Here is a 21,659-nt window from a genome sequence, read left to right as displayed (position 1 = left end):
GTGCATCTCTCTGTGTGCTTGTGTGTGTCTTTGTGTGTATCGCTGTGTGCATGTGTGTCTCTTGCTCTGCGTGCTGTGTACGTGTGTGTGTGTGTGTGTGTGTGTGTATCTGTATAAAGAGGAACTGTAAGTAGACATTCTTATGGAATTCTTTCAACTTGTACATACAAATAGCAGAGGCGGCAGTCCAGCTTGTTGTAGTGTTGCTGGCCTGCCTGGGATCTATGAGCAATCAACAGAAATCCCAATTGTGTCCACATTGGGGGTGTTCCAGAGAGGAAACAGCATCACGCGCCCTCTCTCTGACAAGTGAAGCCTTCTGTGATGTAGGTGGGGGTCGAGGATTATCTTGGGTCTGATGAATTCCGCCACCTGCAGCGCAGGGCACACAAGGCGATTCGTGCGGCCCTTGTGGCTGAAACCTCTCGTGCAATGGTCCACTGCAAGTTCTCCCCTGTCTGTGGATTAGAGAGCGCTTGACATCTTTCACCAGTGTTTATAGTGCCGTGATGTTAACTGGGCTGTGACTGTGGGCCTCCTGCATAGTCATGAGACTCGGTGACTGCCTCACAGGATGGGGAACTCGAGCAGAGAGACGTGGGTTGGGAGGGAGGGGGAGGGCAACTGACACCTGATTGTACAAATGCCCTCTTAATAAACACTGCGAACACATTATACCCCGTTCTTAATTAAGCCATGTCCCTGACGGAAAGGTTCCTGACCGGATATTAACCTGCTACATTTTCACAATTTCTTGACCAGGTTAACCAAAGACAGGATTCTTTTGAGTTGTTGCCGTTTAATTATCAGGGTCAGTGGTTTTCTAAGATGCCAATTTGTCATTTAACCTCTTGGCTGATTCACGAATGGTTTCCCACTAACCTTCATTAACTGTGGTAAAATTAAAGTGCTCCGTTTGGTTCTTGTATATCGTCTGTTGTGCAATGACAATCCTGTGGGGTGTGCATTAAACTTCTGATCGATGTGTGGTGTTTATATGTCAGTCGATGGCTTGTCTTTTGTTGTGGTGAGTTTGATTCATCTCCGCAGTCTTGGTTGCAATCTGTCACTGTCTTAGTTTTTCTTTACGGTTGGCTCTCTCGCCAGCTACAAAGAAAAAAAAATGACAGTAAAAAGATTACAACCAGGTTGGTGAAGATGCACCAAACATCTTGCAACAAAAATGAGGGCTTTCTAAAACATCTGTCAATCGAAGGCTTGATACAGAAACATAGGAACAGGAGTAGGCCATTCAGCCCCTCGGACCCGTTCAATTTGATTGTGGCTGATCTGTGCCTTAACTCCATCTACCCTCCTTGGTTCCATAACCCTTAATACCCTTGTCCAACAAAAATCTATCAATCTCGGTTTTGAAATTTTCAATTGACCCCCAGCCTCAACAGCTTTTGGGGGGAAGAGAGTTCCAGATCTCCTTAACTCCCATCTTCCAGGAATGCAGCTGTATGTTGGAAACATACAAGGACCAATTTAAAAAAAAATTTGTTCATGGGATGTGGGCGTCGCTGGCGAGGCCAGCATTTATTGCCCATCTCTAATTGCCCTTGAGAAGGTGGTGGTGAGCTGCCTTCTTGAACCACTGCAGTCCATGTGGTGAAGGCTCTCCCACTGTGCTGTTAGGAAGGGAGTTCCAGGATTTTGACCAGCGACGATGAAGGAACGGCGATATATTTCCAAGTCGGGATGGTGTGTGACTTGGAGGGGAATGTGCAGGTGGTTGTTCCCATGTGCCTGCTGCCCTTGTCCTTCTAGGTGGTAGAGGTCGTGGGTTTGGGAGGTGCTTTCAAAGAAGCCTTGGCGAATTGCTACAGTGCATCCTGTGGATGGTACACACTGCAGCCACGGTGCGCCGGTGGTGAAGGGAGTGAATGTTTAGGGTGCTGGATGGGGTGCCAATCAAGTGGGCTGCTTTGTCCTAGATGGTGTCGAGCTTCTGGAGTATTGTTGGAGCTGCACTCATCCAGGCAAGTGGAGAGTATTCCATCATACTCCTGACTTGTGCCTTGTAGATGGTGGAAAGGCTTTGGGGAGTCAGGAGGTGAGTCACTCGCCGCAGAATACCCAGCCTCTGATCTGCTCTCGTAGCCACAGTATTTATATGGCTGGTCCAGTTAAATTTCTGGTCAATGGTGACCCCCAGGATGTTGATGGTGGGGGATTTGGCGATGGTAATGTGTTGAATGTCAAGGGGAGGTGGATAGACTCTGTCTTGGAGATGGTCATTGCCTGGCACTTGTCTGGCGTGAATGTTACTTGCCACTTATCAGTGCCTGGATGTTGTTCAGGTCTTGCTGCATGCGGGCACGGACTGCTTCATTATCTGAGGGGTTGCGAATAGAATAGAACTGAACACTGTGCAATCATCAGCGAACATCCCCATTTCTGACCTTACGATGGAGGGAAGGTCATTGATGAATTAGCTGAAGATGGTTGGGCCTAGGACACTGCCCTGAGGAACTCCTGCAGCAATGTCATGGGGTTGAGAGGATTGGCCTCCAACAACCACTACCATCTTCCTTTGTGCTAGGTATGACTCCAGCCACTGGAGAGTTTTCCCCCAAATTCCCATTGACTTCAATTTAACCAGGGCTCCTTGGTGCCACACTCTGTCAAATGCTGCCTTGTTGTCAAGGGCAGTCACTCTCACCTCACCTCTGGAATTCAGCTCTTTTGTCCATGTTTGGACCAAGGCTGTAATGAGGTCTGGAGCCGAGTGGTCCTGGTGGAACCCAAACTGAGCATCGGTGAGCAGGTTATTGGTGAGTAAGTGCCGCTTGATAGCACTGTCGACGACACCTTCCATCACTTTGCTGATGATTGAGAGTAGACTGAGCTCTTCACATTTTAGTACATTGCTGAAGATACAAGATAAAGAGCACCAATGCTCCAAAGCAATCTCCCGATCCCCAGTGAAATTCACTGAGTAAAATAATAGCAACAGAAATCGTGTAAGGTCACTGTTTAAAAATTCATTCTTGGGATGCGGGCATCGCTGGCAAGGCCATCCCTTGTTGCCCTTGAGAAGGTGGTGGTGGGCCGCCTTCTTGAACTGCTGCAGTCTTGGTTCTCCCACAGTGCTGTTAGGATTTTGACCCTGAAACGATGAAGGAACGGCGATAATATGTCCAAGTCGGGATGGTGTGTGACTTGGAGGTGGTGGTGTTCGCATGCACCTGCTGCCTTTGCCTTCCAGGTGGTGGAGGTTGAGGGTTTGGGAGATGCTCAATATTATGAGAAAAGGGAGGGTTTATGTGCACTGAACACATCCCCTGATTTCAGTTATTACTTTCTAGCAGCCTTGTGCAAGTTTAATTATCAAGCACGATTAGCTAGGAAACTGTAACTACATGCGCGGCTATTGAGAATTTTTAGGTTTATCTCCTGATTGAAAGGCAAATGACCGAGCTCATTGGTGAATTTTTAAGTGCTTTGCGCTATCTTATTATGTTAAGAGCCTTGCATTTCTCAAGCTGCTGTCGGTTGTTTTTTTGCATGGAATCTTTTATAGATTTCTGAACCTACTTGGTTACATGCCTCTTTCTCAAGCCAACATCTCTTGGTCTTAAATCCAGGAATATACAAATCTGCATTCATTTTCATAGCCAAATGTGGAACAGTTTAATCTCCAGCATTGAAGAGCCAGAATAATGATTGAAACCTTAAATTTACCGACCATTCAATTAATGTCTTTACGTGCAAGTAAATTCAGCAATAATTTGAAGCACAATAATTAGCATATACAAACAGTTATACATAAAATGTTATTTGGGCACTTAAAGGATCACAAATTGCTCCTGAATATCTTTATCATCTTAACCTGCATTCATCTTTATTGGTCACTGAAAATACTGCAGAATCTATATAATATAAGCCTAACAATTGTGGTTTCCCGAAACAGTGTTAACAGTTAATTTTCAGGTAATGCATGTGAACGACAGCGATCTATTAGGTAGACAGTCGGAATAATAAGGCAACTCTCAGGTGTCAAGACCGTAGCATTTTATAGCAGCAATTCTATGGCCTAGGAATTCAGCCGCGCAGTGCCCGTTTCCCAGGTGTTGAATGGCCTCAGAAGCCTCCAATGTGGCGGGCAGGAAGAGTACGCTTATTATGAATCCGAAGTGCACCACCCGCCATATTGGTAAAGGCTAGAAAGTCGCCGTACAGTGCTCATGCTTGTAACAGGCATTGGGCCCTTTGCACATGCAAATAAGGAGTCTAACGCCTGTTTGAGGCCTTCACTGCAAGATTGGTTTGCCCTGAGGCAGCTGGTACCAGCTACACGCGGGAAAACCAGGTCGACGTGCGGCCTAACACAAGGTTCTTAAAGGGACCACCTGCTAGGCCTCAACCAACAAGGTAATTGTTTAAAATATACTTACCTGAATGTGGAACCAGGACCCCACGTGGCTGCCAGCCACTGCTCCCACCCCCCGCAGCCTCCGATCACCGGCGCTACCGCCTCCCAACCCCAGAGCTCCCCTTCCCGGTCCCCTTTAATCGTTCACCCGAGAACCGCTGCCAGCATCGCAGTGGTCCGATCTTCCGTGAGCTGCCTGTTACTGTCCGCTGCTCGATGGTAATGCCCGAGGCCCAACATCGGGTGCGCCTCAGGTCTCACCATTCAGCGCAGGGACCAATCCCAAGCCCCCTGAATGCCTGAATTTCAAGGCTTACCTGTCTTTAAGACCAAATGTTTAGATGTACCAAAATATGTTTCCATAGGTTAGGTGTGTAGCACCACTGCTAATGATAGTGACACGGTCCTAATGCCTGGGGAGGGGGGGGAGCAGATGAGCTGTTTGGCCTCTTTGTTCTGATCATGTTGTGAATCGGTGATATGCAGTGACATTTTTTGCGAAATGTCTTGAATGTCATCATCACTTCTCAGTATTGGGCACAGAGAGAAAAGGTTGGATGAGTCATTATATTCCGTTAATATTTTTCAATAGTAGCTGCAGGTTTCATGTTATTCTGCATAAGTGTTTGGAACTGATCGAGCCAGGGAGGGGGCAGAAAATCCTACTTTATTTGTACTATTTTTGGAAACGTTTAAAATAAGAGTGAAAACATTCTTAATCTCTCAACTTTTTAGCCCCCCTGCCCCCAATATTAAGATTTCTCAAAGATATAGCTCAAATATTTTTTTAAATCTTCATAAAACAAACCCCAGATTTTTGGGGTTCGTTTTATGGAAAAAAAAACAAATTTTTTAATGTTATCAATTTTTACTTTGAGTTTAGTGAGGGAGATCCACGCTGGAGAACTGAGCGATATCACCCAGTGCCATTATTGAGCGCGCTTAGTAAAAATAACATTGACAATTCAGGAAGGATCCTTACAACCAGAGGAAAGAACAGAGTTTTTTCCTCCATTAACCTTGGCTGAATCCAAACCCACTTCCCAGAAGAAAACGGGCAGGGCACTTAACCAGTGAACCGCCTCGTCCCTCCAGAACTGCGCTTTGTATATTTATTCAGGTGTGAAATTAACTTAAAGCAATATTTGCAAAAGAAAAAAAAATTCTTTGGTAAATTTATTCAAAATAAAGGTTTCGGCTGTGGGCTAATGATAAATGCACTGCATTAACCAATTGGGCAATTTAGAGCTAGGCCATTCAGGATTGCAACCAGGAAGCACTTTTTCACACAAAGGGAGGTGCGAATCTGGAGCTCTCTTTCCCCCTGCCCTCCTCCCCCCCCCCCCCCCCTCAAAAGGCTATGGATGCTTGGGGTCAGTTGAAACCTTCAATCCTTAGATTGCTAGTTTTTTGTTAGGTCGGGATATTGAATGATATGGTGCAAAGGCGGGTAAATAGAGTTGAAAGTGCAGGTCGGCCATGATCTAATTCGATGGCGGAACGGGCCCGAGGGGCTGAATGGCCTCCTCCTGTTCCAGTGTTCCATTTGAATTGAAGAACTGCGTATCGATTTTGGTTTTTTCTGTATTTGAAACACCTGCCCTGCATCCCATAACCACTGTTTCCAAGCACAGTAAGGGACAGTTGGATGTTTAAATGCTCTGCCGGCTGAAGTAACGAGCTGATCTTTTTCAAGCAGCTTATTTCCACACGGCTTCTGATGCTCGAAGGAACGACATGTCTGCTCGGGTTAAGCAAAAGGCACCAGCAGATGAAGCCAGCATGTGTGTATAAAGCCCCAGCGTGTGATAGAATGCTGTTCTCTAGCATCAAAGACACCAACTCGCTTTGAAAATTAACAAAGAGCCAGCTCACGAGTTGTACAGTGGAGCGTAGATGTCCCCCTGGGTTGGTTTTTATCCCACACGGATGGGAATGAATCTCTCCTTTCTGGCCTTTCTCAAGGGATTGAAGTGAAATGAGGCTGAGCAATATCTGTCTTCTAATTGGAAGCAAGTGCAGAACTACCCATAAACCTATCCGCATTGGCATTAAATCGGACATCTGACCTGAAACTACCATACTATAGTGCCAAGAGGGGATACTTTCAGAATTCGAGGTGTGGATGTATAGAAAGATATCTGACTCATTACATACGTGAGTTGGCAGCACTTGGGTTTATGATGTATAGAATACAAATTGGTTCTGTTTCACAGCCCCTCACACCTTGGTGAGCATAACAATTGCTTCAGAACCCATCTTAAAAACACCTTGATTCACAAAGGGAATGGAAGTTTTAATCCCCATCTGACATTCAGACATCGTCATATTTTATTTGGTCTGAATTATATGTCACCAGAATTTAACTTTGTCGTCATGCGGCAGGTATCAAAGAATTTACATTTTATTCATTCTTCAATAAGCTCTGTGGTTGAGTAGCTTGCAGACCCTCACTGTCCAGGCACACGGATGAAGGGTGAGCACTGAAGTGAGGTATCGGATGCCTGGTCCAAAACTCCGCTGCCCGTATCCTAACTCGCACCTAATCCCGTTCTCGCATCGCCCCTGTGCTCAGCGACCTACATTGGCTCCCGGTCCGGGAACGCCTCGATTTTAAAATTCTCATCCGTGTTTTCAAATCCCTCCATGGCCTCGCCCCTCCCTATCTCTGTAACCTCCGCCAGCCCTACAACCCTCCGAGATCTCTGCGCCCCTCCATTTCTTGCCTTTTGCGCATCCCCGATTTTTATTGCTCCACCATTGGCGGCCGTGCCTTCAGCTGACTAAGCCCTAAGCTCTGGAATTCCCTCCCCAAAACCTCTCCGCCTCTCTCTCCTTTAAGACACTCCTTAAAACCCAGCTCTTTGACCAAGCTTTTGGTCACCTGTCTTAATACCTCCTTATGTGGCTTGGTGTGAAATTTTGTTTGATAATCGCTCCAGTGAAGCGCCTTGGGTCGTTTTACTACGTTAAAGGCGCTATATAACTGCACACTTGTTGGTGACAATGGGACTGTACCCCAGCATGGATTAGCATCTTCAGACGAGAAAGGGAAAATAATGGGAAATGTGTATCGCTTTGCTTGAGATTTTACTTAAGGATCACCAGTCTTTCATTAAGCTGCATTTCGTAATTAAACGACAGATACTTTTCAACAAAAGTTTGTCAGCACATCTTCCAATTCTCGCTTTTCCAAGACGTTTGTATTGGATCCGAATGCAGTTAAAGGGTCAACTAAACAGCAGCCATGGCAACCTCTGTCCACTGGCTTCATCGTTACCGATCAAATCTGTTGTCTTAAACAACAGCTCGAAACCCACCAGCTATACAAAGTGAAGAGTTCACGTCCTCTGAACCGTACAAACCAATCTAGAACAAGCTGATCAACAGTTTCAAAAAATCCTGACAACTTGAGCACTGCCTTTTCATGTCAAAAGATGTAGTAGGCCCTAAACTCTGGAATTCCCACCCTAAACCTCTCCTCCTCTCTCTCCTCCTTTAAGTCACTCCTAAAAACCTACCTCTTGGACCAAGCTTTTGGTCACCGTGTCCTACTAACTCCTTATGTGGCTCGGTGTCAAAATTTGTTTTGGTAACGCTCCTGTGAGGTGCCTTGGGACTGGACAAAAGGATACAAGGTGGACCTGAGGCCACTTGAGGCTTGCTTGAGCTGAAAGCACCTTCATAAATGAACGTCCGCCTTGTCCAAAATACATCACCGAAGAAAATCAAACTTGCTTCTAAGTTAAACCTGCCGCCATGAGACTTGATGTCGAGGCTCACGATTTTGGATCTGTAACAGGGAGTGAGTGCTGTTGCTTTGCCTATTGAGCAGCTAGCCTACTGCCCTGCAATTCAATCCCATTGCATGTTTGGACAGGGCCAAACATGGCAATCAGACAGTGTTCCTGGTCCTGAATCTCTGGGAGGCTTTTAATTTGCTTTCAGGCGGGGCTGAAGGGAGTTGTGCCTACACTATTCAAATATACTTTCAATTGGAAAGAAAAGATTCTGATTTCTGCGGGGGTCTGTGGACGTCTGTCAGGAGTAATTGCTTTCGATGTTCTTCTCCATCCCTAACAGGAGGTGACTGAGGTCAGCTGAAAGTCCTCTACTGCTGTCCTGGCTTTGATCACCTTCTACGTCACTCTTGGTGTTAGCTGTGGCTCAGTTGTTAGCACTCTTGCCTTTAAGTCAGAAAGTCGTGCATTCGAGTCCCACTCCAGGGACTTGAGCCCATGATCCAGGCTGACACTCTGGAGTGCTGCACTCTCGGAGTTGTGATAGACTTGACTATTCCAATGGTCTCCTGGCCGGCGTCTCATCTTCCACCCTCCTTAAACTTGAGCTCATCCAAAACTCTGCTGCCCGTATCCCAACTTGCATCTAGTCCCGTTCATCTATCACCCCTCTGTTCGCTGACCCACATTGGCCTCTGGTCCGGGAATGCCTCAGATTTAAAATTCTCATCCTTGTTTTCAAATCCCTCCATGGCCTCGCCCCCTCCCTATCTCTGTAACCTCCTCCAGCCCTACAACCCTCTGAGATCTCTGCGCTCTTCCAAGTCTTGCCTCTTGCACATCCCCAGTTTTAATTGCTCCACCATTGGCCTTCAGCTGCCTAAGCCCTAAGCTCTGGAATTCCCTCCCTAAACCTCTCCGCCTCTCTCTCCTCCTTTGAATTGCTCCTTAAAATCTACCTCTTTGACCAAGCTTTTGGTCACCTGTTCTAACATCTGTGTTTGATAATAGCTCCTGTAAAGCGCCTTGGGACGTCTTACTACATTAAAGGCGCTATATGAATGCAAGTTGTTGTTGCCTTGCAATGTTAAAACGTCTCAAAATGATTTCACGCACAACAAATTACTTTTGGAGTCCAGTAACTGTTCCATGGGTTAACACGGCACTGCCAAAGCCCCACAGCTTATCTGTTGTTGGCAGTGTTGGTTGAAAGAGGAATCTTGTCCAGGACACAGGAAAAACTCACTGCTCTTTGAATCTATAATGGGCATCTAACCAGGCAGGTGGGACCTCAGTTTAGCCTCTTATCTGAAGGACAGCACCTCTGACAGTGCAGCATTCCCTCAGTACTGCACTGCAGTGTCAGATTAGATCATGTGCCCAAGCATCTGGTGCATGGAGCTCAAAACTATTAACCTTATCCTGATAGGTGAATGCTACCAACTGAGCCCAGCTGACACTATTAGTCTAATGTATACAGTTACGGTTGGTTAGGAGTGATCAGAGAAATCCAAATTTATTCTCCATATGCACAAAAGTATTGGAATCACATTAAAAATACAGTAAATATATTTCTCATAGCGTAGAGTCAGACATCTGCATCAAATAGGAACATAGGAACAGGAGTAGGCCATTCAGCCCCTCGAGCCCGCTCCACCATTTGATAAGATCATGGCTCGTCTGTGATCTAACTCCATATACCTGCCCTTGGCCCATATCCCTTAATACCTTTGGTTGCCAAAAAGCTATCTATCTCAGATTTAAATTTAGCAATTGAGCTAGTATCAATTGCCGTTTGCGGAAGAGAGTTCCAAACTTCTACCACCCTTTGTAGAAATGTTTTCTAATCTCGCTCCTGAAATGATTTATTGTTGAAGGAGTTGAGGGTTGTGTCCTTGCAGAATGGAGCAAATTATGGCTATGTTGGGCCCAGGAAGCTGAGGAAATTTCATTCTGTTTGTGCTTATATTTCTTATCCGCTGGTTTGCCCTGCTTGAACTTCTTGCGCCAGGAGGTTTGGAGAGGGCTTCATTGGTGGACAAATCCTAAATTAGGCCAATAAAATCTTTTGGAATCTGGCGATTGAGATCTGTGCAATTGAATAGAACGTTGATTAGAACATTAGATATGTGGCCAGAGAGACTCCAGGGTATGTCATGAAGTTGTCCATGCAGACGGAAAGCTTGGATACCTCTGGTTAGAAGAATAAGGCTCCTCCTCTTGGATACCTCCGGTGAAGAGAACAAGACTCCTCCCTTTCAAAGCTTTAGCATTGTGTCTTATTGATGAAATTACAGTGTGTGCACCGTTGGGGGTGTGTGGTATGAAGATAAGACTGTCTTACGGTAGAGTAGGCCTCAGCCCACACCCCGTTGCAACATGGCGCACCGCAGCCCCACTTAAGTTATAACACAATCAAAGGGCTCCTATTATAACTTAAGCCTTCAGAGTTACGGCCAAGGTCATCTGAACCCCAGGATTGTTGCAGCCCATTGCACCCATTCACCGACAGTACATTCAGTCTTCACTTTGAATTCCTATTTTGCCATCGCAGTGGTTCGTATTGTCTGCAACGGAACCTTTCTGCATGGCTTTGCAATCCAGCTTCCTCTGCCAAATTCTGTGTTTGCATCACTGAGCGTTGCCAACCAGCTGAGGGAGTCAGACAATGACTGTTAAATGAAGGTTACTGCAATTCAAAGTAATTCATTGTACATGAAACAATTTGAGAGATGTAATACGGGTGTTAAATAAATGCTCAACTCTTTTGCTACATGTATATCTAGTGTTTAGCTTACTGGAAAAGGGCTGAAGTTTTTATTCCTATGTTGCTCATTAGCATTATTGCTTACAAATAGTTCATCCAGCTAAAATATTTGATTCTCTCTCTCTCTCTCTCTCTCTCCAGTTTTCTCCACTCAGTAGCAGAATTATGCTGCACATCCTGCGTTGGTGACATGTGGTTTTTGTGTCGCGCTGGCGCAAGAAATGCTCGGCCATGCTTCCTGGCCAGCAGCGTTTTAATGCCTGTATCCTAACTCGCACCAAGTCCCGTTCACCTATCACCCCTGTGCTCGCTGACCGACATTGGCTTCCAGTCCGGCAACGCCTCAATTTTAAAATTCTTATCCTTGTTTTCAAATCCCTCCATGGCCTCGCCCCTCCCTATCTCTGTAACCTCCTCTGACCCTCTGCGATCTTTGCGCTCCTCCAATTCTGGCGCATCCCCAATTTTCCACCATTGGCAGCCGTGCCTTCAGCTGCCTAGGCCCTAAGTTCTGGAATTCCCTCCCTAAACTTCTCCACCTCTCTCTCTGCCCCTCTCCCCCTTTAAGACACTCCTTAAAACCTACCTCTTTGACCAAGCTTTTGGTCATCTGTCCTAATATCTCCTTATGTGGCTCGATGTCAGATTTTGTCTGATAACACTCCTGTGAAGCGCCTTGGGACGTTTTACTACGTTACAGGTGCTTTATAAATGCAAGTTGTTGTTGTAGTAGTAGTATGTTTAAAATTACACCAATCGGACAATTTAGACTGAAGTACAACTGCAAGGGTACAAAGCTGAATGCCGAAGTTTAACTTCAGTAGGGCTGACCGGACTGTTTAGGTGGAAGTAGCTAAGGGGAGAAGGACCATTTGATAGTGCAAAGATACGGTCACTGTCAATTGTATCAGCATGATATCCGTTACTGACAAACTAGGCGAGTGCCTTGTAAAGCACTTCAACTCGATGACAGCATCCTTTTAGGATGTGTGACTTTGCAATAAATGTCCAGTGTCGCCCTCACCACTGTCAATAACGCCTTCAACTCAACCAGTTGGAAGTACTGACATGTTGTTCATTGAAGAGAATGGGTCCAACATCTTTCTACCTGTTAAGTACACAGGAACAGGAGTAGACCATTCAGCCCCTCGAGCCTGTTCTGCAACCCTTACTACCCTTGCCCAACAAAAATCCATCAATCTCAGTTTTGAAATTTTCAATTGACCCCCACCCAGCCCCAACAGATTTTTGAGGGAGAGACTTTTGGGGAGTACAGACCATGTAGGGACCCCTCATATTGTCCTAAAATGCCCCATTGTAAATATAAGCCAGCAGTCATCCATATCTTGTTTTGTTTTTCCCTTCCCCCATTTACCTGCATCCCCCGCCTTCCCCATTCCTGGCTGGGCCAAGGTTTGACAAGTAGTAGATGCCCGTTGGTATCTCTCTCCCCGCCCCCCCCCCCCCCCCGTGGCCATTATTCAGGCGTTGAGCCTCACTAGTGTCGGCGGGTTGTTTCACCGCTGGGTTGGGGAGTGGGGGGGGGTGGGGGTGGAATCACAGGTGTAAATGTGCACATTTGAATGTTGAACAGCCCAGCGGGCGTGGGGAGGCCTGGATGCTCTTCATGTTCCTAAGCCCACGGACACTGCGGCCGCTTGTAGACGCCTGAGCAGCGCCTTGGATGACCATCAGCCGCCTTGGCACAGGCCGCTGATCAAACCTGGGCTTCTCTGCTGTGTGCGGCTCTGCGAGTCACTGGTTAAACCCTTCGAGAAACTACAACCAAACACAACGGGGTCTCAAAAATATTTTTGTACAATTTGTACATCTTGAGTGGGAAGCCCAATTGAGTGTGTAGGATCTAATCTGTGGGCAATAGTGGATCATCTACTGTATGATCTGTCATAGTAATGTCACCATTCACTCCTTGTACCTCCAAGTTCTTAACCTTTTGATAACATTTTGTCCTTCTGTGCACTGCGTGAGTGGGTGGTGGAAGTAGTTTCAATAGCAACTTTCAAAAGGCTGTTGGATACATACTTGGAAGGGAGAAAACTGCAGGGCTTTGGGGAAAGATCAGGGTAGCGGGACTAATTAGATAGCTCTTTCAAAGAGCCGGCACAGGCACGATGGGCTGAATGGCCTCCTCCTGTGCTGTAAGATTCTGTGGTTCTGTGTGTAACCAGGGTGCATTTTAGTACATCTGTTAGAAAGTACTTCATAGTGTAGATTTGAGCGTTTTGGATGTGCCACTACTGTACCTTATGGTTTCACATTAGTGGGATTGGTTTATGCAGCAGCTGTACTTTTCTATATTTTTTTCTTATGAATGGATTAGGCAACTTTATGTAATCTTAGCTGCTGAATTAAACCAAGACACGAGATTTTTTTTACTCCACGTATCAGATCTGTTGGCGCCTTTATTTGGTTGAGGGGGTGAGAAGGGTCATCGTTTGGCGTCATCATATCATTTATTCTCAGCACTGTGAGAGTTTTCAAGGAGACTGGTTGGTATGAAGGCTGTTCTCTCCCCTTCTGTTGGAAAAATAAAGTGTATCATATTTTCAGAAACCCATAGTGTGAATTTTGCTGCTTTTGAAATGGGTCATGAGGGGAAAAAAATGTTATAGAGACACTTGTTTAGCAGAGCCAGCAAGTATGATATTACTGTGTACTTTTGTAATAAAATCTTCAGGGGAATCACGGGACAGCTATGTGAGGACTGCCGTAGTAACGTCACCATTCACTCCTTGTACCTTCAGGTTCTTGACATTTTGTCCTTCTGTGCAACTTGCTCTTGTACATCATGCCAGTAGAGAAATGAGAAGCAGTCCCCGAAACCTTTGGATTGACAGGTTTTGCTGGCGCATAACACTGCGCTTGTAATATTTAAATCTCTTGAAATTTAAAATACCGTTTCAGCTTTCACTTAAGGTTGCCAGCTCTGGTTGGGCGTATTCCTGGAGGTTTCATCACATGGACCTCCCTTCTCCCACTGCCCCGCCTCCACCATTGGTCTACCAACACGTCCATCCCTCCAACGCACACTGCCTTCCCACGCCAATTTAGAAGCAAACAGACTCTTCATCACCTGACTGATTCTCAACTTCAGTCAAACAGCCCTTTTTCCCATCTCCAATGTTTTTTTTATAGCTAATAAGCGAAAGTGTTCAAAGTAGATTTAAAAAATGCATGCACAATTTTTTTTTAATGCCCAGATGATTTTTCTCCAGAGCTGCTTGCAGCAGTGTCCTGAAGATCAATCTTCAATTCCTGGAGACTCCAGGACAATCCTGGAGGATTGGCAACCCTAGTCTCAAGTGATGCACTTTCTGTCTGTGAAAGAGCTGCAAAATCTAGCAACCCTCATTAAACTGGAGGCACCGTAGAAGATTCCATTAATCTGGGAATCAAGAATCAAAACTGTGTTAAATTGTTGATTCAGTGCAGAAATACTACTCCAGCCTTCAGTGTTAGCAAAGGACCTACAGGATTTATTGGTGCTCACTTGCTGACAGCTTTTTACATCGGCAAACCACTCTTGGTACAATTGTGTGATTTACTGTTAACTGTTAGTAAGAGGGTAAAGAAAAAAGACAGAAAGGACTTGCATTTCTATAGCGCCTTTCATGACCTCAGGACATCCCAAAGCGCTTTACAGCCAATGAAGTACTTTTGTACTGTAGGAAACCCAGCAACCAATATGTGCACAGCAAGGTCCCACAAACAGCAATGTGATAATGACCTGATAAGTTTTTGTAGGTAAATCTCTTAGTGTGCGTGTGTTTCACTCAGGATAAAAGGGAATAATGAGCATCGTGTTTGCCATTGCAGAAATTAGACAACAACAACAACTTGCATTTATATAGCGCCTTTAACGTAATAAAACATCCCAAGGTGCTTCACAGGAGCAATTATCAAACAAAATTTGACACTCAGCCATGTAAGGAGATATTAGGACAGGTGACCAAAAGCTTGGTCAAAGAGGTAGGGTTTAAGGAGTGTCTTAAAGGCGGAGAGGTTTAGGGAGGGAATTTCAGAGCTTCGGGCATAGGCAGCTGAAGGCACGGCCGCCAATGGTGGAGCGATGAAAATCGGGGATGCGCAAGATGCCAGAATTGGAGGAGCGCAGAGATCGCGGAAGGTTGTAGGGCTGGAGGAGGTTACAGAAATAGGAAGGGGTGAGGCTTTGGAGGGATTTGAAAACAAGGATGAGAATTTTAAAATCGAGACTTTGCCGGACCGGGAGCCAATGTGGGTCAGCGAGCACATGGGTGAACGTGACTTGGTGTGAGCTAGGATACGGGCAGCAGGGTTTTGGATGAGCTCAAGTATATGAATTAAAGTGAATCAAAGCCTGCTTAATTTTGGACCATCTTGCATTGACTGATTTCTTGGTTTCTTGCAGTTAGCTGTAGGGAAGTGGCTAAATTCCTTAAGCAACATGAGATTGCAATCATACAATCCGAATGCTAGTGTTGGCAAACAACACTGTTTGCATTTAATTTAACAAAATATAAGCCAGCTAGAGTGTTTATAAACACCACCTGAATCTGCTTACAGCTACTGAAGTCAACAAAACCAAACTTACAAGGAGACAGCCAATTCTTGCCAAATGCTGTCAAGTATCTCTTGATTCTAGAGAGTCCTCCATATAGTCCCAATTGCTATTATCTTTTGCTGAAGTCAACCCTTCTGCTAATAGTAAGGTCACAGGCTGTTTGATGTCCCACAGGCCGTGGACTGATGCATGTTCTGGGGTGAAGGTTTCTTGGCAGAAGTCTCGGAAGGTACCGGAAGCACAGTTCTGATACAGGAAGGGTCCTACCCAGAGGCAACGAGCATTACATGCTGCCAATCAGATACACAGGCCTTAGAAGTATGTGATTGGGGAGGCAGAGCTCTAGTCTGTGGTCTGTGGTAATCTCTAGGGACTACAGGGAGATTCAGTGCCCAATTCTGGTTTTAAAGTTTTGTTTTCCTTGTCCTGCAGGTAATCAAAATAAAGGAGAAGAAAGTTTGTGCAGAAAGCAGAGTTTACTGTAAGTAATGAGACTTTTTACATTTGCAGCCCCATAAAACAAACATGGATACCCATGACTGTGGTTTCAATTTCTGTCTTGAGTTGCTGTTGAGTTTCGTTGTATTTTAACCGTGTAAGGGCGTGCCAGAGAAATTTCTTGGGCAAAGCTTCCAAATCATGTAATAATAAAGCTACAACTTAATGGACTTATTTATTACAAAAGAATATACAACAGCAGACAGATTTTAAGTGATCATTGACATGTTGGTTAGAGTTGCCAACTCTCCAGGATTGCCCTGGAGTCTACAGGAATTAAAGATTAATCTCCAGGACGCTGCTGCGAGCAACACCCAGGAGAAAAATCATAGGGGCGTGAAAAGATTGTTTTTACATTATTTAGTAATAAAATATCTGCATTGGGAGTAAAGGCCAATGATCCAATCGGGGAATGAAGAGTCTATTCGCTTTCCGATTGGCCGTGGGAAGGCAGGGCGCAGCGAGGATGGACATGTCGGGCGACCAATGGTGGAAGTGTGGGGTTGGGGCAGTTGGCGGCAGGAGATCATGTGATGAAACCTCCAGGAATACGTCCAACCAGAGTTGGCAACCATAATGTTAGTGAGAAACTTGGATCTTGCCTTAGGCAGATGATGAACAAAGGCATCCTCTTATTCTGGCACAAGTTTCCCATCCGACCACGCAATATAAGTCCTTGCTCCACTGTCATGGTGGCACAGCCATTGTTCTATCCATAGCTGTCGGCATTGCACTCGCTGCAAAAGAAAGTCGGTACTCTTCATCAAGACTGAACATGTAACGGCAGAGCATGATTTTATTAACTGATTGATCAGGTATACTTGCTCCCTGGAGTTGTGAGGGAAGGTACTTGCCAAGTTCAGTGTGTGAGGCACCTGTTCAGCTTTGAAAAGGAGCTGCGGGCAATAACTGTTCAAGGGTAGGTTCTTTTTCATCCAAGTCATTCTTTCATCTTCAAGTTTCTACTTTGAACCTGAAAGTAGCAGCCTGCATTTGCCCCAGTCGCTTTGAGAAAGGAGAACGTCTAGCAGACTAATTAAAGCAGTGACGTTCTTGTGGAAGTGTCTCAACTGATTCTCACCAGTCATACCGATGCTGGCGGTACTGGTGCTGGCAGTCGGTCTCGGTGTTCCTTGGTCAGGGAGGGAGGGGCGGATAGGGGGTCCCATTTCTGAGAGCTGTCTAGTGACCTCCGCTAGAAATTGAGTGTGTGTGTGTGTGTGTCTGTGTGTGTGTGTCTATGTCTGACCGGGGTGGGACGTGGCTCTGCTGTGATTTCCCCTCAAGTAGCCTACTGATGATCAGTGTCTAGATTCATGTGTGAATATTAGGGCAAGGTACTGCTGCCGGGGGTCTCACCGAAGAAATCGACACACCTTCAGGGAGGGTGATGGGAGAGAGTTTAATTTTAATTGTTGCTAAATATGGTTAAGATTCCTATTAAATCGCAAAATGTGACATTTCAATTGTGTGTAATAGGACTGAATGTTAAAAAAGGTCTTATTACACGACAAAGCTGTTTTCAGACAGAATACTATAACCTTTAAGTCTGAATTATGGATCCCATTAAATGTACAATACATATGCTTTATTGAGCCTCTGTTGAATCGTAACAGCTGTTTAAAATAAGGTGTAACATCCTTCTGTTTCACACACTGTTGGTTGTTGGGACTGTTTATTACAAAGTGTGTTACTTAGGCATAGGAAAAATGTGAAAGTAAATCATTGTAATCTATAATGGGGATAGGAGTTCCCTATAATCAACCACAGATTATAAGTATCCCTAAATACTGACTGTGATATTTCCCAGTAATCAACCGCTCATCATTTGCAGAAGTTACAAGTTAATCTGTCACTGTGGGCCATCTCACAGAGCACACTGCCGGTTGGTGTCAGTTATATAAGCAAAACCTCCCAAGAGAACTGAAGAAGAAACTTTTTGCAAACTCCGTGCGATGTATTCCAAAACATCACGAGGACCCCCAATGTGAATTGAAGTCTGTAATCTTGTTGTGGGTTCAAGTTTCAGCTTAGCCTCATTCAAACCCCTCGCCGAGATTCCTGGCCTGACTATCACTTTCGGGTATCTGTGACTCTCCCCTGTAAGTGTGTCACAGTGTGTAAACTTCACAATGCCTTAAGGACATGGAGCTCCATGGGAATGGATGTCACGCTGAGAACCATTGCTGGCGCAAAGAAAGATCGAAAACAGAATTAAACACCGTATAAACTGAAACTCTATATTGCAAAATGTAAGGAATCTTACAACACCAGGTTATAGTCCAACAAATTTATTTTAAAATCACAAGCTTTCGGAGATTATCCCCTTCGTCAGGTGAATGAGTGAAAGATTCTCAAATTGCATATCTTATACTAGGCTGGGACAGCATCACACCAATCAAAAGGTGGTGTTGTTGTTCAAACAGGCCAGTCACGGAGAACAGCACGTCCCAGTACACTGGATATACATTGTGTCAACTACACAGACAGAAAGAAAGAGACCCAAATGGCAGAGAGAGAGAGAGAGAATATTAAAACACATAACTTTTTTTTCCCTTTTTGCTGGTGGGGTTACGTGTAGCGTGACATGAACCCAAGATCCCGGTTGAGGCTGTCCTCATGGGTGCGGAACTTGGCTATCAACTTCTGCTCGACGATTTTGCGTTGTCGTGTGTCTCGAAGGCCGCCTTGGAGAACGCTGACCCGAAGATCGGTGGCTGAATGTCCTTGACTGCTAAAGTGTTCCCCGACTGGGAGGGAACCCTCCTGTCTGGCGATTGTTGCGCGGTGTCCGTTCATCCGTTGTCGCAGTGTCTGCATGGTCTCGCCAATGTACCATGCTCCGGGGCATCCTTTCCTGCAACATATGAGGTAGACAACGTTGGCCGAGTCACAGGAGTATGAACCGTGTACCTGGTGGGTGGTGTCCTCTCGTGTGATGGTGGTATCCGTGTCGATGATCTGGCATGTCTTGCAGAGGTTACCGTGGCAGGGTTGTGTGGTGTCGTGGACGCTGTTCTCCTGAAAGCTGGGTAATTTGCTGCGAACGGTGGTCTGTTTGAGGTTGGGTGGCTGTTTGAAGGCGAGTAGTGGAGGCGTGGGAATGGCCTTAGCGAGGTGTTCGTCGTCATCGATGACATGTTGAAGGCTGCGGAGAACATGGTGTAGTTTCTCCGCTCCGGGGAAGTACTGGACGATGAAGGGTACTCTGTTGGTTGCGTCCCGTGTTTGTCTTCTCAGAAGGTCTATGCGATTCTTCGCTGTGGCCCGTCGGAACTGTCGATCGACGAGTCGAGCGTCATATCCCGTTCTTACGAGGGCGTCTTTCAGCGTCTGTAGGTGTCCATCGCGTTCCTCCTCGTCTGAGCAGATCCTGTGTATTCGTAGGGCCTGTCCATAGGGGATGGCCTCTTTGACGTGGTTAGGGTGGAAGCTGAAAAAGTGGAGCATCGTGAGGTTGTCCGTGGGCTTGCGGTAGAGTGAGGTGCTGAGGTGCCCGTCTTTGATGGAGATTTGTGTGTCCAAGAAAGAAACCGATTCTGAGTAGTCCATGGTGAGTTTGATGGTGGGATGGAACTTGTTGATGTTATCGTGTAGTCTCTAAAGTGATTCTTTGCCGTGGGTCCATAGGAAGAAAATGTCGTTGACGTATCTGGTGTATAGCGTTGGTTGGAGATCCTGTGCAGTGAAGAATTCGTGCTCGAACTTGTGCATGAAAATGTTGGCGTATTGGGGTGCGAATTTGGTCCCCATGGCTGTTCAGTGTGTTTGGGTAAAGAACTGGTTATCGAAGGTGAAATGGACAGCAAGACGATGAATTTAAGGATGCTTGTCCCAATTGTTAAACCTGACTAAATTTGATCTCGCCGTTTAAAAATCATCTATATCTTGAAGTGCTTTTAATCCTGTATCAGAAGAGTGACGATTGTGTGTTCTTGCATTGTTTTTACACTCATGAAGCCATATGGTGTAGCGTTCCTGGGCTCCAATGTGTAACGTGGATATCCAGAGTGCAGACTTTGTGAGATGGGAACATAGGAACAGGAGTGCGCCATTCAGCCCCTCGAACCTGTTTCACCATTGAATTAGATCACGGCTGATCTGTATCTTAACTCCATTTACCCACCTTGGTTCCATAACCCTCAATACCCTCGCCTAACAAAAATCTATCAATCTCAGTTTTGAAATTTTCCATTGATCCCCAGCCTCAACAGCTTTTTGAGGGAGAGAGTTCCAGATTTCCACTCCCCTTTGTGTGAAGAAGTGCTTCCTGACATCACTCCTGAATGGCCTAGCTCTAATTTTAAGGTTAACCTCAGGCAGTTTGAGGGAGAAGTACATCTACCATTAGGTATACTCCTGTAGCATTAAGGCACCTCGCTAATGTGTCTATTAGCCGATGTACAATCCTTTTAAACAAAAGTGGTGCTTTTTTTTAATCCCCAATTGTCACTGTTATGTCCCCTTTGCATCAATGTGTCCCACTACTTGCAACGTAGAACTAGTAGAGGGAGAAGACCGAAAGTTTCTTCCCTGTGCCCACTGGTAACAGTGCTCTGTAATTGTCTGGTAGGAAGGACGTGAGAACCACTCGGGTCACTCGCCCTCCGATTTAAAGAAAAATTACCAAAGCGTCTCCACATAAAGTTAGCACAAAGTGAATGTTCCTCCGTGTCCATTAGTGATGTTGCAGGTATCGCTTTCTGGGACCTGCAGCTCCTGGGAGCACATGACGCTCCATCTAGTGGTAGACGTGCGCAGCTGCAGGCGTGACTGTGTGTCACAGAACGGTGATGCCCAAACATGGGGTACAAGGACTTGTGTGGCAAACTTAATGGATGATAGATTTCCTTTCCTTGTGACAGAATTCCTGGGGGGGGGGGGAATTTTAACCTAACTCGCTCGTCGTGAAAATGACGGGATCAGGTGCAAATGTTCCTGGGCGCTTCCCAGGAGCGTCATCAGACAAAATTTGACACCGAGCCACATAAGGAACGATTAGGACACGGTGACCAAAAGCTTGGTCCAAGAGGTAGATATTAAGGAGCGACTTAAAGGAGTAGAGAGAGGTTGAGGGAGGGAATTCCAGAGCTTAGGGCCTACTAAATGTTTTGACGTGGCAAGGTAGCCCTCGAGTTGTCAGGGTTTGTTTTTGAAACTGTTGATCAGCTTGTTCTCGGTTGGAATGTATGGTTCAGAGGACGTGAACTGTTCACTTCGTATAGCTGGCAGGTTTCGAGCATTCGTTGAAGATAATACGTTTGATCGGTAATGATGAAGCCAGAGGGCAGAGGTTTGCACCCTTTAGCTGTATTTTTACTCTTGCTAGCACATTATTTCTGCTCCGGTTTGACAGACGCGGTGTTTTGCTTCGGGTTGCCGAGACAGTCTCTTGGAAGTTAGGTCGAGTGGGGTGGGTGCCGGGGTGGGGGGGTGGTTGTCGTCCTCGGGAATGAGTCAGTATTTAGAGGGGGGTCTTGGAGAACGTGTCGGTATTTGAACAGAGAAGTTCCAAAATGGCCGATAAAGAAAAGAGAAAACTTGCATTTATGTAGCGACTATCACATCCTCAGGACGTCCCAAAGCGCTTTACAGCGAATGAAATACTTTTTCAAGTGTAGCCACGGTTGTAATGTAGGAAACGCAGCAGCCAATTTGCGCACAGCAAGATCCCACAAACAGCTATGTGATAATGACCAGATAATCTGTTTT

The 21,659-nt window shown here is 45.7% G+C and overlaps 1 long non-coding RNA gene across 5 annotated transcripts in view; it reads left to right on the top strand.

Annotated features, from left to right (window-relative positions):
- The window catches only part of LOC137303949 (uncharacterized), a 365,964-nt gene that overhangs the window by 201,745 nt on the left and 142,560 nt on the right, over positions 1–21,659 (top strand). For all 5 annotated transcript variants that reach the window (XR_010958486.1, XR_010958485.1, XR_010958484.1 and 2 more), the window contains one exon: positions 15,882–15,930. This is a non-coding gene — a long non-coding RNA (uncharacterized lncRNA). The remainder of the gene's footprint in view (positions 1–15,881; positions 15,931–21,659) is intronic.

The sequence above is a fragment of the Heptranchias perlo genome, chromosome 36 (genome assembly GCF_035084215.1).
Source record: "Heptranchias perlo isolate sHepPer1 chromosome 36, sHepPer1.hap1, whole genome shotgun sequence".
Taxonomy (NCBI): Eukaryota; Metazoa; Chordata; class Chondrichthyes; order Hexanchiformes; family Hexanchidae; genus Heptranchias; species Heptranchias perlo.
Note: the sequence above shows the minus strand (reverse complement) of the source record. Positions and strands in the feature narration are given on the sequence as shown.